We start from the raw sequence: 15,555 nt of genomic DNA, 5'->3' as shown, positions 1-15,555 counted from the left end.
ATCACATTTAGCCTTGACAGGAGTCTCCAGTGGAGATAACCTCAAATATGCAAAGTGCTGAATTATGATTCTGTCCTCTGGTTTCTAAAATTCAGCTGTCAGCTTTGATCTTTGACTTTTGAGAGCCTGTTCTGCAAAATATAATGTGCATTCATACGTGGCTTGGTATAAGAGTATTTACCATGATTTCAAAGGTAGAAATGAATATTAATGTTTTAGAATAAGCACAGTATAACTTCAGGAAGCAGCCATTTTGCAGTTTAACTTTTCCCGACCTTGGTCTTTTCCATAGAGGATGTCTGGAACAGGCACTCCTTAGCTGCAGTTTCACAAATCCAGACATTCTAAACTCTGAGCTCTGCCAGCTTCAATCAGTCATAAACTTCTCCCTACTATACTGTGTTACAGCCTAAAAATAGGGCTATACTTTCAGAAAATGAGGCAGCATTAAAGTTAAGAAAGTTGATAAATCAGATTCCAAATGCTAGCAACCTGAAATGACAATGAGAGGAAGAATCTAAGGGTTTGCATACACTGACAATTTTCTTCCTTTATAAGAYGTACAGGAGGCTGCAGAAACTTGTTTTATTTTTCTGACATCCCATTTGTATGAAATGAAGGATAAATATTTAATCTTACTATCTTATTGGGGGAAAAATAGGAACCAATTCCTGGGGACCTTGAAATGCTGATGAGGAGAGATCAGCTCCTAACTGACAAGACAGGCAYTGGTTCTCTAAAATCATCTCACTGATATTTGAAACTGTCATCAGAAATAAAAATTTAAACAAACAATATAACAAAGTTTGAATTGTCTCAATAAACACCTTCCCTGTCCAAATATGTTCTCCATAGACTCTTCAAAATCCTTAATGAAAAATAAGCAGAAAGGATCTGAGGTTTTAGTATAAATATCAAATGGAACAGGAAAGGTCTTCAAAAGATCATGCACAGCTTTTTTTTTTTTTTTTTTAGAAAACTCCTTGAACAAAATAATCATCTGAAAGCTATAAATAAGGTCATACACAGCATGTGTTTCATAAACTAGAATAGGGTCTTATTATGGGAAAACAGCCCATACTAATTTAATCTGTTCCCAGATTCCTTCATGTCAGAAATAAAATTTTTACTTTAGTAGACAAGGGCATAGAATTGTATTGCTGACCAGGAAAAAAAGGGGTCTATAGGCAGAAACAAAGTCAGTTTAAAAGAGATTTAGGTTTTTATCTATTTTTGCTACCAGCACTGAAGTCTGCCACGCCACATCCAGAACACCAGCAAGGTCTTTGGCAGTTCCTATGGCCTTATTTTTGCCAGCAAGTTYTGTTCAAACCAAGTTTAGACAACACTTCTGATAGCAACAAAAGCRGCCTGTCTACTTCAGAAACCCCAGTGGAGATGGAGCTGCTCCAGTGTCAGCCTAAGAGTGTAGTGGGGAGTTTGCCAAAAAAGGCTAGGTTAGATGAAGTCTTCAGAGGCAACACATAAACCAAATGTGTCAAAATCCTGGCAGTAAACTGGCAGAAAGTTTATAACCCAGGGAGAAAGAGAAGACAAGTCTCCTGACATAACCACAGCATTTTCTCCCTCTCGAAGAGTTTCAGAAGGAAAACTGATGTTGTTTGATGATGCAGTGCACCAGAAATAAGTCAGAGGCCATCACCCACAGGCAAGCGTTTCACGGTAATTTGAATCCTAGGAAAATATTACAATGGGAAGYATATGAAAGCAAGCCAACTCAGGCCATCACACAAGAAAGAAAAGCTTTTGAGGGAGAAAAAGAGTAATCTCTGCATGAAATTAAACTGATGGCCTGATGCAACAGGGTTTAGTTTAGTAGTTTTGAGGGAAAATACCACTCCTATCAACAGAAATTTTATGCATGACAATTCTGACACATTCCTTGTGCTCAAGTAAATTTTCTTCACAGAGGATAGGAACTATGTGTATGCATTCAGAGGTACTCATGTCCTTATTAATTGATAAATATAGAAAAAATCTACCAAGTTATTTCTTTCCATTTGTTCTTCCTAACATTTTCATAACATAAAACAAGCATAACTCTATGAATTTGATTAAATTCAGTATGTGTCCTTCAGGCCTGACTCTTGAAAATAGAAAAAAATAAAAGTGAAGGAAAGGTAGAAAAATACTCTTGTATCAGCCTCTTTCTCGGGAAAATTCTTTAGCTCAAGTCAAAGGTTACCCTCTTCTTATTTTGCCAAGAGTACTTTGCTTCAACCAAGACTGGGCCGATAGAAATAAAGGGTGTAAGTTTACAGAAAAGKGTTGAATCTCCATTTGTAACATAGAACCAAAGCAGTATATTTTTCATTTACAATCTACAAGATAATGCAATTAATGTTTCTCCCTTGGAGAATAAAGTTCTRTTTTTCTCATGCAAGCTGCTCTTAGCTATCCAGGAATACACTCATGGAAGGACTGACCAGGAAGCACACAGCTTCCTGTTTCGCTGGTTACTGAACTTCCTGTGCATTCCCTGTACTATTAGTGGCATWCTTTGGGTAGAGCTGTGCCTCTGAAAATTTTGTGCTATGTAATGTAGAAGATAAAGAAATTCAAACCCAAMTAGAATCAAAGTGCCTAATGCAGTTGGTCTCTGCTATGCATCCTATTTCCCAGAGTCTACTTTATGTCACATAACATCAGAAATAAAATTAAAATACATATTTTAAAGGTTTAATCACAGCTCTTACTCTATAAAAATTCAGCAGAAAATGGAAGGAAGTTCAAACACTGTTATACAGTTTACACAAAAGCAATAGGTACCATTAAAAGTAAAAATGACATTGAGAAGGTCCTCTTTTTATGGTGGCTGATGCTGAAATACATGGTACGTTTAGGCATCATTTGTTAATACAGGTCAAAGGAGGCACTGAAACTGCAGCACAAAAATGYAAGAAGTAAAATTGTGGTTTTGTCTGTGGTATAAGGTACTTTGGAGTATCTGTGGCTGAGTGAATACTGGAGACTCAACTTTATTTTCTCATGAAGGAAAAGAATACTGACATGCAGGGCACAACTAGAAAGTTTCAGAAAGGGCTTAAAAGACTGGCAGGTTTAGAATTAAATCTTGGCACATTGTTTAGACCTACCTCAAGATCTACTCAGTCTAGAGCAAGGCTTTTAGCAGACGGATGGCAATCTAGTTCAGCAGACATGACTGAAAATTCAAAATGACAGTATAAAGGATGWATCGGATATAAAATACAACTCTGCAGGGTACTAAGGAATATGCTWACAAAGCTCAAAACCAAAGTCAAGCAAAATACACATAAAGCCTTACATTCTGTGATAGCTAGCACAATCTAGGAAAACTTGTCACAAAAATGCGTGTAGGAAGAAGCAAAACATCTAATGCATTATGTCATTTTGCAAGGGTGCACCAGCAGAGTTCATAACATCAAAAAGGAGACAATTAGGGCCTCATTAAATTTGATTAATTCCTCACAGGAGTTCTACCAGGAGATGAATGGACTGCAAGCTGGAAAGCAAATTGGAAATGTTTTGCTTTGTGCACCAGTGTCCGGCTTAAAATGAATGTAGTGCCAGAACCGGAGAGTTTCTAATAAAAAGCCACTAATCATAGAAGTTGAGCAGTAGGACCTAGACATCACTGTGGTTAGCTTTCCCTACATAATGACATAATAAATTAATTAGGTTATATTTCTATAAATTATAAAAGTGTCAAAGGAAAGAAAAGMCCCAACTTTTGGATTTAAAGTAATTAATATTCTTGGTTCTAGTAAGGAGGCCATGCTCAGATGCAAAAGGAAAAGCAAAATAATTCAGATTATTATAAAGACATCTTCCTAGCTAAGTATAAAAGTCCTCACAAAGTATTGAAAAGAGCTGGAAAAATTCAAGAACTTCAGATTTCATGCCTCCAGGAAAGTTCCCTTTGACTTTCCATAGCATGAGAAGAGAACCTGAATGCATTATTTTGGGAGTCAAAGAGTAAAGAGAAGAACCAAAAGAGCAAACACATTTCAACATCATAGAAAAAATATTCCACTCAGCCATGGATTCCAAAGAATTCAGCAAATATTTWAAAAAGAAACATGTTCCATTTCCTCAAAAGGGAAGAACACTCAGGGAAKGTGGCTGATGCCAAGGATTTTTCTTCACTGAATGTGGTCTCAAAATTGCCTGGATACATCTACAAYAGCCTATCCTACAAACCTTACACATTTTGCTCTTCCCTGTGAGTAAAGGCTAAATCATATTTTTCTTTAATACAATAATCTAATTAAATTTCCAAGATTTAAAGTGCAAGAAAGTACCCAGTTAATGTGGTAATTAATGACTACAAAGCCAACTGTCCATTACATTWTAATTTGGACAGCTCACACACTTTAGAAGATTTCTAATTGTGTTACTAATGATGAATGTTGAATGGTCAAAGCTTGTGTGTGTTGTGCACATTTTACTGCCCTCAAGGCCAACACACTGAACAGTTTAAAACTTTCAAATAAATACTCTTGCACACTAGGAAGCTAAGCCATAAACTACTAAGTTCACTGTTATTACAGCAGATTAATTAGTCATGCCACAGAGTTTATGGGTGCACCAGCAAAAAAATTACAATGCATCATCTCCACTAGCAGCAAATATGAGAWCCTGAATGTCCAAGACAACTGATAACATTTCTTCTGAAAGATGCAGCAAGTTATACAGCAGTTAAGAAAATAAATTCAAATAACAAGAGSTTTCATTATCTACTGAGTTAATTTATTGTTCAATCCAAATGTTTTCTACACCATCTTGGTATCTATTCGTATTTATTAGGTATAAACTAGAATATCAAAGCAGAGGAAACAAATTTGCAGGTATGAGGTTAACTATAGAGAGGATAATCCCTTTGTGTTACTAATTGAAAAGAATTTTCCTTTTTAAACAAATGGATACAAATTAGGCCATCAAACAGAGSTAAAACCTGTCATCTCTATAAAATCATAGCTATTTTCTTTTGAGTCATTACTTCATGGCATGCTGTTAAGTTGTAAARTGGATTTATGTAAATAAAAGTGGATTTATCCCTTGTCGTCTACCAAAGGCATCCACTGATATTTASTGATATTATCTATTGATATCTATCTACTGGGTTTATTTCCTACCAGTAGTTACGAAAACTCAGCCCTTCCTCACCCTATTTATTAATCAACATGATTGCATCTTCTAAGGCCATCATTTATGCCTGCACAATCCTAGCTACAAAGAGTAAGTTGCATGAGCTTTGTGGATGAATACTTCAAGTTCTGGAACATTATTTTAGGTCTGAAAATCATATCAATACACACAAATATTTCAAACAATGATTTTTTTTATATCCAAAATTAAAGAGCAGACTGCCCAGGCAAGTGGTTGTCACCATCCTGGGAGTTGCATAAAAGGCATACAGATGCATTGCTTAGGGACATGGTTTAGTGATGGTTTTGGCAGTACTAGGTTAGTGACTCGGTGGTCTTAGAGGCCTTTTCCAACCTAAATGATTCTATGATTCTAAGCAAATCAAAACTTGTGATGAAATTGTTAACATCACCATACTTCATGGTAATTTTTCTAAACACTTACAGGTATTTTTTTTTGTCTCTTCTCCCACAYCCAAGTAATCAACTGAGGCATCACTCAGGAATTTGGAATTCAGAGCTTTTTTGGAAATACCTTGTTGAGCAGGGACCTAAGTTAGCTGCTAAAACCTATGAAGCTACCCATAAAATAAAATTCTTTAGATTTTAGATTTTGATAACGAAGGACATCCCAGTCTTTCTTAAACATAAAGGCTGGAGACTCAAATTAAGTCCAAAGTGGGATATTCATTTGACTCATTWATTAACTTTAAGAACCACAATAAAAAGTGACATATTTACTAGCTATAAACTTCACTTTGTGCCTCATCTTGCTCAGAAACTTTTGGTCTAATGCTTCCTTTGTCTCCATCTTGTCTTTTGTTCTGTCAGTTTGCATACAAACTTTCTAAACCAATAAAATTCCCATGTAAAACAATAAAGTCCCCAAATGTTTGAACTTCAGCTGCATGGGACAGGTTTATTGCCAGGAAACAGCAACTCCCCGTAGTGCCAAAGGGGCTTCCTCCTTTACAGCGCAGTAAATTAATCCTGTGAAAGTCGTTCACTGCTAATTAAGGTTGTGTTCTTGTTATAAAGTAGCATTCAAAAGCCTTTTCTCCTGTTAGTGTGTTTCGTTATATCTTCTGACAGAAGACTTAACAGGAACTAAAATTTAATAGAAACAAAAAATTCTGTGTTTGCAAATTATGACACCCTTGGCCATGGATGATTTTTTTTTAAATACATGAWGATAAGCACACTGTAAATCTTTCGATTACAAACCCAAACCCTATAGGACTGGCACTAAAGCTGGCTCACTGCCATCTTTGAAAGCTGTTTCAGAACCCCGTGGGTTTTACAATTTATGGCAAGTGTATGATTTCCAAGCAAACAACAACACTGAAACCAGTCACAGTTACTCTAGATGCTAAATTTGTCCTAGATGTTGATACTCAGCAGGTTAATATGCATAGAATCTACCACAGAATAAAAAAGCGGAAAGATGCAGCCCTTGTAGGAGTTTTTATTCTCTGAAGATAAGATAAATTCAAGTCCTATGCCCTTGAGTTACAAACTAGCTCCTGCAGTTCAGCTCCACGCGGGGCATTCCTTGGTGTGCCTATAAGCGGGTTTGGATGCTGCTGGTACTGTTACACTGCACATACTGTATACAAAGGTTAYTGGGGTTGTCACACTCAGTGCAGAGAGGCTCTGTGTATACATTAGGATTGCACAGCTTGCTTTGTTTTCTGATGCACAGCAACGAACAACATGAAACTAAGTAGTGAAGTTAAAAATCCAGCACAGTGCTGGGAAGAAATAAGGCTGCATCTCATTGAAGGTGACCAGAGGCAGCGGGGAAGCTGTCCTGCCTCCATCACAGAGGGAGGACTTAACTGCAATGCTAGATCTGCCCTCCATCCTTCACTAAGTTGTATGGGTGGAAAAGATAGGAGATGGGGTTTATAGAAACTCCCATTACAATGCTCTAAAATTAGATAAGGTCCTGATATCCAAAAATATGCAGTTTAAAACCTTTATAGGATCATTTATTAGGATCTTCTATCCAGAGACAAACGAACTTAAGAAACAAGCAACTGCCCAGCTGTCTTTAGGTCAGAAGCTGAGGTACAAGCTGTCCCTCCTGTAGGGTTGTGGTGGCCACTTACAAAGCAGACAAGCACAGGGCAATATCCATGCCCTGTACAGATCAAGAGGAGCAAGATCTGTATCTGTATCCTGCACTGGGGCAGAGTTCTGTACAGTGAACAGCTAAAATAGCACAAAGTCAGCATTCAGAGCATGAGGATGGCTACAGAGTGAAAGGAAGGGGTGACATGTCTATCCAAATGCAACTGCTAAGTGTAATTTGGCTTTCTTACTCCTGCAGCCTGTATTTTTTTCCCTGGAAACAATGACACCCTGTAAGTCCCACATAGTAGAACCACTGCAGACTGTTTCACTTTACACACTGATACTCCACAACCTGGTGTTCAGCAAGCATCTTGGYTTGGTAGTCAGCTCAAAGGCTCACAAACTTCTTTCCTGCCATACAAAACCACCTGTTATGACAATGTTACCTGAGATTTACCCAAGTAACCAGAGTGACTGCCCAGATGGAGCCATGGGATAAGGTGATTCTCTTAAGTCTCTTAGGAATCTCTTAAGGCAGAGTTTCAATATCTATTAGGCATTTTGTGGCTACCAAAATATTGGCTGGTGTAGTTGCTGGAGTTTTTACATTTTATGTGAAGAGTTAGCAAGCTGCTTTTTACTAAATACTTATACAACAGTACAGATATAGATTTTGTCTATCCTWCCTGATTTATTTTTGATTTAATCTCACATAATCATAGTACAAGGGAACAAGATGTTTCCACTTCCAGTCTTAAATAATTTTGTAATCTGGAATAATTTCTCCTTTACATGTACCTTCCTTGCATGAATGAGATGTGTATTCATTGTAACTTCATATAGCCCTAGTCCTTAATCCTGCATAATTTTACTCAAATAAACTGGCCTTGTGGTTACTGAAACAAGTCAGTCAGGAATACAAATAAACTGCTTTTCTGTGCAGCTGATCTTTGTCCTGATGTTAGTCTCACTCCTCCTCTCAGTGATTCAGGATCAGCACAGGTGCATCCACACAGCAGCAGGGCATGAGATGAAATGTAGCTCCTGAGACCATGGGTGGAGTGTGCATGGGTGGAAATGTGCATCCTAGTCCCATCTGAGGCTTCTCACAGCTTTCTCCTGACGTAGCTGTTTACAGAGCAGCCTGATCCAACAACACACAGCTGTGCCACATCATAGTTACCTGCAGAGGCAGCTAAAGGCTGGGAAATGGGGAAGACATTCCAGAGAAGGCTTAWGGAAAATTATGGTTACAGATTGCTMAAGGRWATWAGAGTCTSTGGGCCCACTGAGGGCCCTGACAGCAGCTGAGGTAAAAAAAGGTAAAGACCTTTCTGGCTATTCATTTCCATTTAAAAATTGAATACCCTTCTTATATTTTTTTCTCCTTGCTACATCAAATATTCAAAAGTCCATGCACACCAAGGCTATCATTTTGCTTAAAATGAACCAAGTTACTTTCTGAATTTAGTACTTTACATCGACTGTTTCATAGCAAATTCCTATTATTTATTGTTTCACAATGTTTACATGACAAAAAACACGTTCCATGGTTCTCAGTTCAGTTTCTCTTGATAGACATGACAGCTGACTAATTTGCTCCAAAAAATGACAATGGCATATAACCAAATTTGAATTAAAAAAAAAAATCAATTTTGGAACTGCATTCAATTTCACATAGTCTATGTCAATAAAAGCTATTAAACAGTAACAAACTGACTTTCAGAGACAGCTATTGAGGGCATCAGCTAAGAATATTATTGATCTAGCAGGGATTGCTGGGCAYGATTATTTCTAAAAARAATCAGTCAATAGATCTTCCTACARTAACTTTATCTGAATGTTTTCTTCAGGCTGCGCAAGGCTGAATACATATATATCAACATTCCCTGTKTTAATAGAAGTGCCTTTACTGCCTCAATCCTTATTTTGGAAGCTCCAAACTTCATGTCTGATGTTAGTAGAAGTTTGTAGCAAAAGAACTGGGACTGTCTTCCCAGAAACCTGAAGTCTAGTTACATGCCGATTAAAATTCATTCTAGATGTACTAATAATCACTGGAGCACAGTAGAGAGAGATTCTAAAGGGATCTCTCCTGATTCTGGATCACTGGACAGCACATCAGATTCCATTATGGTTGAGAGAAYTGTGCAGTCACTTAGCTGTGCTTCCCATCTTGCAAATGTTGCTTACATCCATGAACTTACAATTCCAGAATTCAACAGATGAGTCAGACATTTTACATCTTGACCAGCTASAAGTGTTTTTCACTTCAAGTCCAGACACTTCTTTACTCTCAGATCCTTCACTGCAACAGCGCATTGGGGCCAAGTGCCACTCCAGAGCTGCTCAGTCAGTATGATGATAGTGTACAGCACTACACCTAGCAATCCAAGAAACSAGTAGTAGTTAACCTCAGTGCTAAGAAAGACAATCCTGATTACTGCCTTGCTAACAGCTTGCAAGCCCACTTAGAACTCTCATACACAAAAATGTGGAGGCAATGATGCCAATGAGTRTGCAGCAGATCTGCAGCCATCTGTGGCATTACAGTCAAAAACAAAGAAGGACAAAACTTCCATTTATGTTTAAGCWGAGTTTTTTTATTTGCAGCACTCTGTGGATAATGATACATGAAGACAGATGAGAACAGTCATGCTACATGGACACTAGCCAGTGTAGTTTACCTAAAGAACMAGATTTTAATTAATTTGGGTTTTTTTCWCTCCCTCAATAATCCCTCTGCAGTYCACAGAGAAAACAATACCGCMTAATTAAAACCTTTTTTGAATTAAAAAAAGAGACAAACAGTAAATAATTTCAATTCTCTTCTCTTAAACCTCATTTATACWCTGGATGTGCTTGATAATAGTTCTGTGCAGCTACAGGAACACAGTTCTATGGATTGAGGCTGCACAGTAGTGGGAGGCTCATTTTAGAGTTTTGTAAGAGATCCTATCACTAYATGGAAGGCAGAGAAACTACTGAGCAGGAGTTACCCATGAAGCAGAACCCAGTGATGAGAGCAGGACAAAGCTGGAATAAACACCAGAGTAGAGGCACTAGGTAATCTCCAGCAGCTGTAAGGATCACATCAGAGATGCTGATCTATGCATTGCAAATTTAAGGCTTTATTAAAGCTGATTTTAACAGCAGGGAACTCGTCCTACATTTCTACACCATCACAATATTCCTAGTTTCCAAAGACAAAGCTTGTTATTGTGTGTTTTGCTAAAGATTAGGAAGAAAGCATTCCCTGTATGCCATCAGAGTGGTTCAGTGTGAAAGGTGAGATGAAGGCTAGTTAAATTTCAAGAAGAAAGGAAGACAAAAAAGAAAGGAATGATCTGAGATCATCTGCACTTCAAAATAAGGGGGAAATCCACATTTCCAGAGCAAAACTTGCCTTTATTTTTTGTTTCATAAGGAATAGATTTTAATGCTGTTTATATATGGTACAGAGCAATGACAAACAAATCTTCTAAAAATAGTTCTCCACTGCCTAATGATTGTAGGCAAGAAACACTTTCCTGGCAGACACCCGTATTTGCAAAGATCATTTTTGTGTATTGCCCTCAGCCCACATAATTCTGTCTCTGTTTTATATTTAGACTCTGTATTCCAGAACACAAATCTAATAGCACTAAATTGCTTAGTCAGATACTTSACTTCTTACTATGGGTTGAGACAGTCGTTCAACAGTTTAAGTCAGAAAAAGCAGATAAACACAGGTAATTCTCTTTTTTGATTTTCTGCACGGACAGCGCAAATGACAACTTTTGTATCAGCACAAGGTGGGGGAAGAAAGTGCAGAAAGGGGAATGGGCAACAACTGAGGGAGGATGGCTTTTTACTCACACAAAATGTTTATCATGCTAYGACCTTAATTAATAAAGATGTTACACAGAAGTTTAATGGAATAACTTGCAATAAATTACCTGAAAGAAGTTATGCAGGCAGAGGAAAAATATAACAATGCAGTAGAATATGTAAGATACAGACAGAAGGTCTTTATGATGCTAAAATCAGATATTTCAACTCCAGATTTCTCCTTRTTTATTAAGCTTTATTATCTGTGCTTGACCCAGGTTCACAGCTAGATTAAAATTCTACTTATCTTGTAAGACCTGCCAAAATGCAATATGATAAAGCTGAAAACATTCTTTCTTCTTTGAGAATAGAGGTATGATCAGTTTGAAAGACTGACTTATTTTGAAGGTGCTTGTCAAGCTTACATGGGGTGGGTAGTTCTCTAAGTATAAAGTAAGCACATTTCCCTCAATGTAAGGAAAAGCAAAATGGCTTTTAACCTACATATCACCTTCCTTTCTTCATTAATTTTTTATCCTCAAAAATGCAGATTAGTCAGTCAAAATAGAACAGGACTTGAAAGAAACATTTGAATAAAGTTGTAGAGAACTGACAAAATAAGCACAGATAAGAGATGGGAAAACAGGTTATGAGAAGAAAGGATGAACTGGGAGTGGAGGTGAAGGAGAGGGAAGGTAAAATGTTTGTGCTTCTTAGCATTTCCTGGCCTTCATGCACATTTCTTTATGCAGGCCCTCAAAGTTACCCAGTGACTGGCATAAAATCCCAAAAACTAAAAGTCAAACCTAACCCCTTCTCATTCTGTACACCTTCAAAAGAGGCAAGGACTGGGATTTTTTTAATTCTATTGTTCAGTTACATCTACGTTTGTTTAATATAGGCAGGACCTCATCCTCATGTCWGTATTTGAGATCCTTTGGAAACTGAGGTGTCTTAAGAAAGTATTAATTACTATATCTTAATCAGCTTATCCTTGAAGTCACCTACTCAGAGACGCTGAGCTACACTGCCTAATCCATATCATGGACAGGGGTTTATAGTACTAAAGAAGGTACAGAATTTTTCAAGTCCCACACATTCACAACCGCACGTATGTAAAAGAAAGTCCTAGAAAATCAGCAGAATTTAAAATGATTCAAAATGTATTTCAAGATGTTAATATGTTCTGGTGAAATAATTATCTAATAACATATAACTCAGATTCTTATMTTTTGTGCAGAACATTAAGAATAAACTAAAAGAAGACTGGTATTTAATGCATTTATTTATATCCTAAAAAAAACCTTTTTTATCATATATTCAACAATAAAATCAGCCTATTAAAGGGAAAATTTCCAAGTAGGTAATCAGGACTAATCAGATTAGCAGTGATGTACCTTATTTTCTCTGGGTGCTGAGTTTTGAAATGAGCTTGTTAGGTTTCAACAAATACTTGGAACATCAGACARATAAAGAACTCCTTACAAAAAGAAGAACACACATCCCAGCAATATCTAGAATAATKAAAACAGATCAATACATTAAGCTGTAAGAACAGAGACTCTGCCTATATGCAGCTAGAGCTTTATACTACYGCCCTTTCATGAGTTGCTTTTTTTCTTCTTAATGGTTGCATCATCACCGTGTGTAAAGTCAAATGAAGGATGACTGAAGAAAAGAAATAGATTTCTATTGACATTGGACCAACAAGCCACTTAGATATAGAGGAAAACATGAAAATAAGAACAGTGATACAATTGTGCATTACTTTCTACCCTATCCAAAATGTATTTTTATGTCAACAAACTCCCTTCCTTTTTTACTTTCTTCTTTAATGGAATTATGGGTACCAAACTAGCTGCTTTCTGATATGCACTAAATAAAATTAATGTTGACTTAGTCTTCTGGGGTGTTGACAGACTAAATCTATCAAATCTTAGTGGTGGTTCAATAAACTCAGTTGCCTGCTTCACCTGTCAGAGGAGCTCATACTGTTGCCATAGCAAAGCGAGCATAAGGGAACATATGCTCATGCTGCAGCTGCTTCCATGCAAAGGCCAGAATCTGAAGGCCTTAAAAGCCATAATTCAGGCAAACAGTTGTTTGACTTGATCTATTAGAACCCAGCTGTCGGTCACTTCACTTTGACTGGTTACGCTATAAGGAGAACAGAATATGGGTATGAGTGTGACTTGAATTTGTTGATTATACCTGGACTGTCACAGCTATACCATCAGGATGTGGGTTTTTTTATGAAAGATGCTGTAGGTTTGGTTTCCCTGAGATTACCTTTCAGATTGCCTTTGCTCCTGACCCTCCTCACTAGCAATTTGAGGTAAGATGTCAGACTCCAAACTCAAGCCACTGACATGTAATTTCTACCGCCAACCTTGAGAAAAAGATTAAAATCTCCAGCTGGGGTCAGTTTGGCCTGCTAGGATAAGAGGACAGTACCTTCAGTCAGTACAACTAAATTGCATAAACACATCTCAGTCTGCAGATGAGGCATAAAAGAAAATCTTGTATTCTTCCTAACATTAATGATCTGGTAGCACTCGTTTTAACAGTTGAACAGTTCTTTCTTGCCCTTTCTTATCCATTGTCTGCAATATTTTTATTTAAAGAATTGGACACTTCTTACTTCAGAAGAGTTTAAATTAATCAGCCMTAAATTCATCAGGCAGTTGGACTAGATGGTTGTTGTAGKTCCCTTCCAGCTGAAATAGTCCATTTTATTTTATTCTACTCAGTAAAATTTAAAGTGGTATGGTAGGCCTGCATGATGCGCTTCTGTACTGTACAGTACTGAAGAATCTGAGGATTCTTCAAGATGAGCGTGTGTTTTTATTTTGGCTGTTTTTCAAGTTTGTGTGAATTTGATATGTTTAAGTAGAGTGCAGTTTAGTTAATGGTGTAAAYGTATGTTAAATTTCAGGTTGCAGGCTGCCAGTGAGACAATGACAATTCTATGTAAAACACAGAAGTRCACACACATAATATGCTGCAGACTGAGGGACCATAGCCTTCTAGACTGATGAAGAACTGTCAGCTTTATGAGAAAAATCTATAGAAATTATAATTTAACYGTATTTGTTTTCTATCTTCTATTTAGTCTAATAAAGACTTTACCCTTTCTGTCCAGATTGTCAATATGATCCTGAAGTGCTCATATTAAGGATATCCATTTTGCATAATATTGAGTTCCCTGTTTAATTAAGTATTTAGCTTCCAGTCACTTACTRCTCAATTTTACAGGACTACCCCTTCCCAAATCCCTCAAAACCTAGAGTAGATATTATCAACCCYGGTCTCTGAATATTTAAAGCAAGCATTAGCAAAACATTCCCTCACTGGATTCAAACAAAAACATGAGGGCTTTCTCCACATTAGGAAGCGCTAGCAGTAGAAATAAAGACATTAGAGCAAGCAGATTGGATTTGTGCATGTTTTCTTGGTTTTGGTCGTTGTTTTGGGGCTTTTTTCCCTTCTGGTATAGTTTGATAGCAAACTGGCAGTGGAGTAAATTAAAACMCTGCTTTTAAACTGAAAACACCAGGTAGCAGTTCACACTGCTTCAGCTACGATAATCTAAAATGCAACAGAACTGATCCAGCTTTTCTTCTCATATAGCCTCWAACTGAAAGAGCATTTCATCGACATCTAACACTTAGCAAGCCATTTGGAAGAGGTACAAGACAAGAAATGTACTGTAATGAAAAACTCAAAAGGGCAATGCCTTGATATATGGTTGATTTTAATAAAGAGAGWGGGGCACTGGTACAGGGACAAGAGCATTGCCATAAAATCATAAAAGGGACTCACTATGATCATCGAAGTCCAGCTCCTGCCCTGTGCTGGACAGCCCCAAGAATCACACCATGTGTGTTGTCCAAATGCTCCTTGAACTCTGCTTGGCTTGATGCTGTGACACTTCCCTGACAAGCCTGTTCCAGTGCCCAACCACACCGGGTGAAAACCCTCTTCCTAATCTCCCATGTAACTCCCCACAACAGCTTCCTGCTGTTCCCTTGGGTCCTATCACTGGTCATCAGAGATCAATTCYTGCCTCTCCACTTCCCCTCCCGAGGAAGCTGCAGACCACGATGAGATCTCTTCCCAGTCTCTCCTTAATAATTTATTATTAAATACAGCTAAAAGTGTCAGTAGAAATACACATGTGATGGAAAAGTTTATCACAGATGATTCAAACACATCTATCAGACCAAAAACTCATCCACTTTTTCTTTCCCCTGGAGAAGCATGGGCGGTGGAGAACAACATGATTTTGGCTGAAGGCTGAGGGGAAAGAGGTATTTGAAAATACTCGTATTTCTGTTGTTAAGATCCCTCCAGGTCTAACTTGCTTTATTACCTGATACATCAGTTCCTCCACACCTGGGTGCTTTCACAGACTTACTCGAAAGCTACAGAGCCCTAGGAGAGAGCAGAAGTTTTTTTTTTATTATATGGATGACTGAAACATATGGTTTTAGTTCCGCAGAAAATGGAGACAATGAGG

General features: G+C 37.6%; 1 protein-coding gene across 1 annotated transcript in view; it reads right to left on the bottom strand.

Annotated features, from left to right (window-relative positions):
• OSBPL10 (oxysterol binding protein like 10) overlaps positions 1–14,901 on the bottom strand; it is a 134,823-nt gene extending 119,922 nt beyond the window's left edge. The window contains exon 1 of the mRNA XM_057380011.1: positions 14,859–14,901. The gene's annotated coding sequence lies outside the window, so the exon portion shown is untranslated. The remainder of the gene's footprint in view (positions 1–14,858) is intronic.
• Positions 14,902–15,555: the final 654 nt, after the last annotated feature.

The sequence above is a fragment of the Malurus melanocephalus genome, unplaced genomic scaffold, assembly GCF_030028575.1.
Source record: "Malurus melanocephalus ecotype Western Australia unplaced genomic scaffold, MMel_1.1 scaffold_432, whole genome shotgun sequence".
Classification (NCBI taxonomy): Eukaryota; Metazoa; Chordata; class Aves; order Passeriformes; family Maluridae; genus Malurus; species Malurus melanocephalus.
This window is presented reverse-complemented; position numbering and strand designations above follow the sequence as displayed.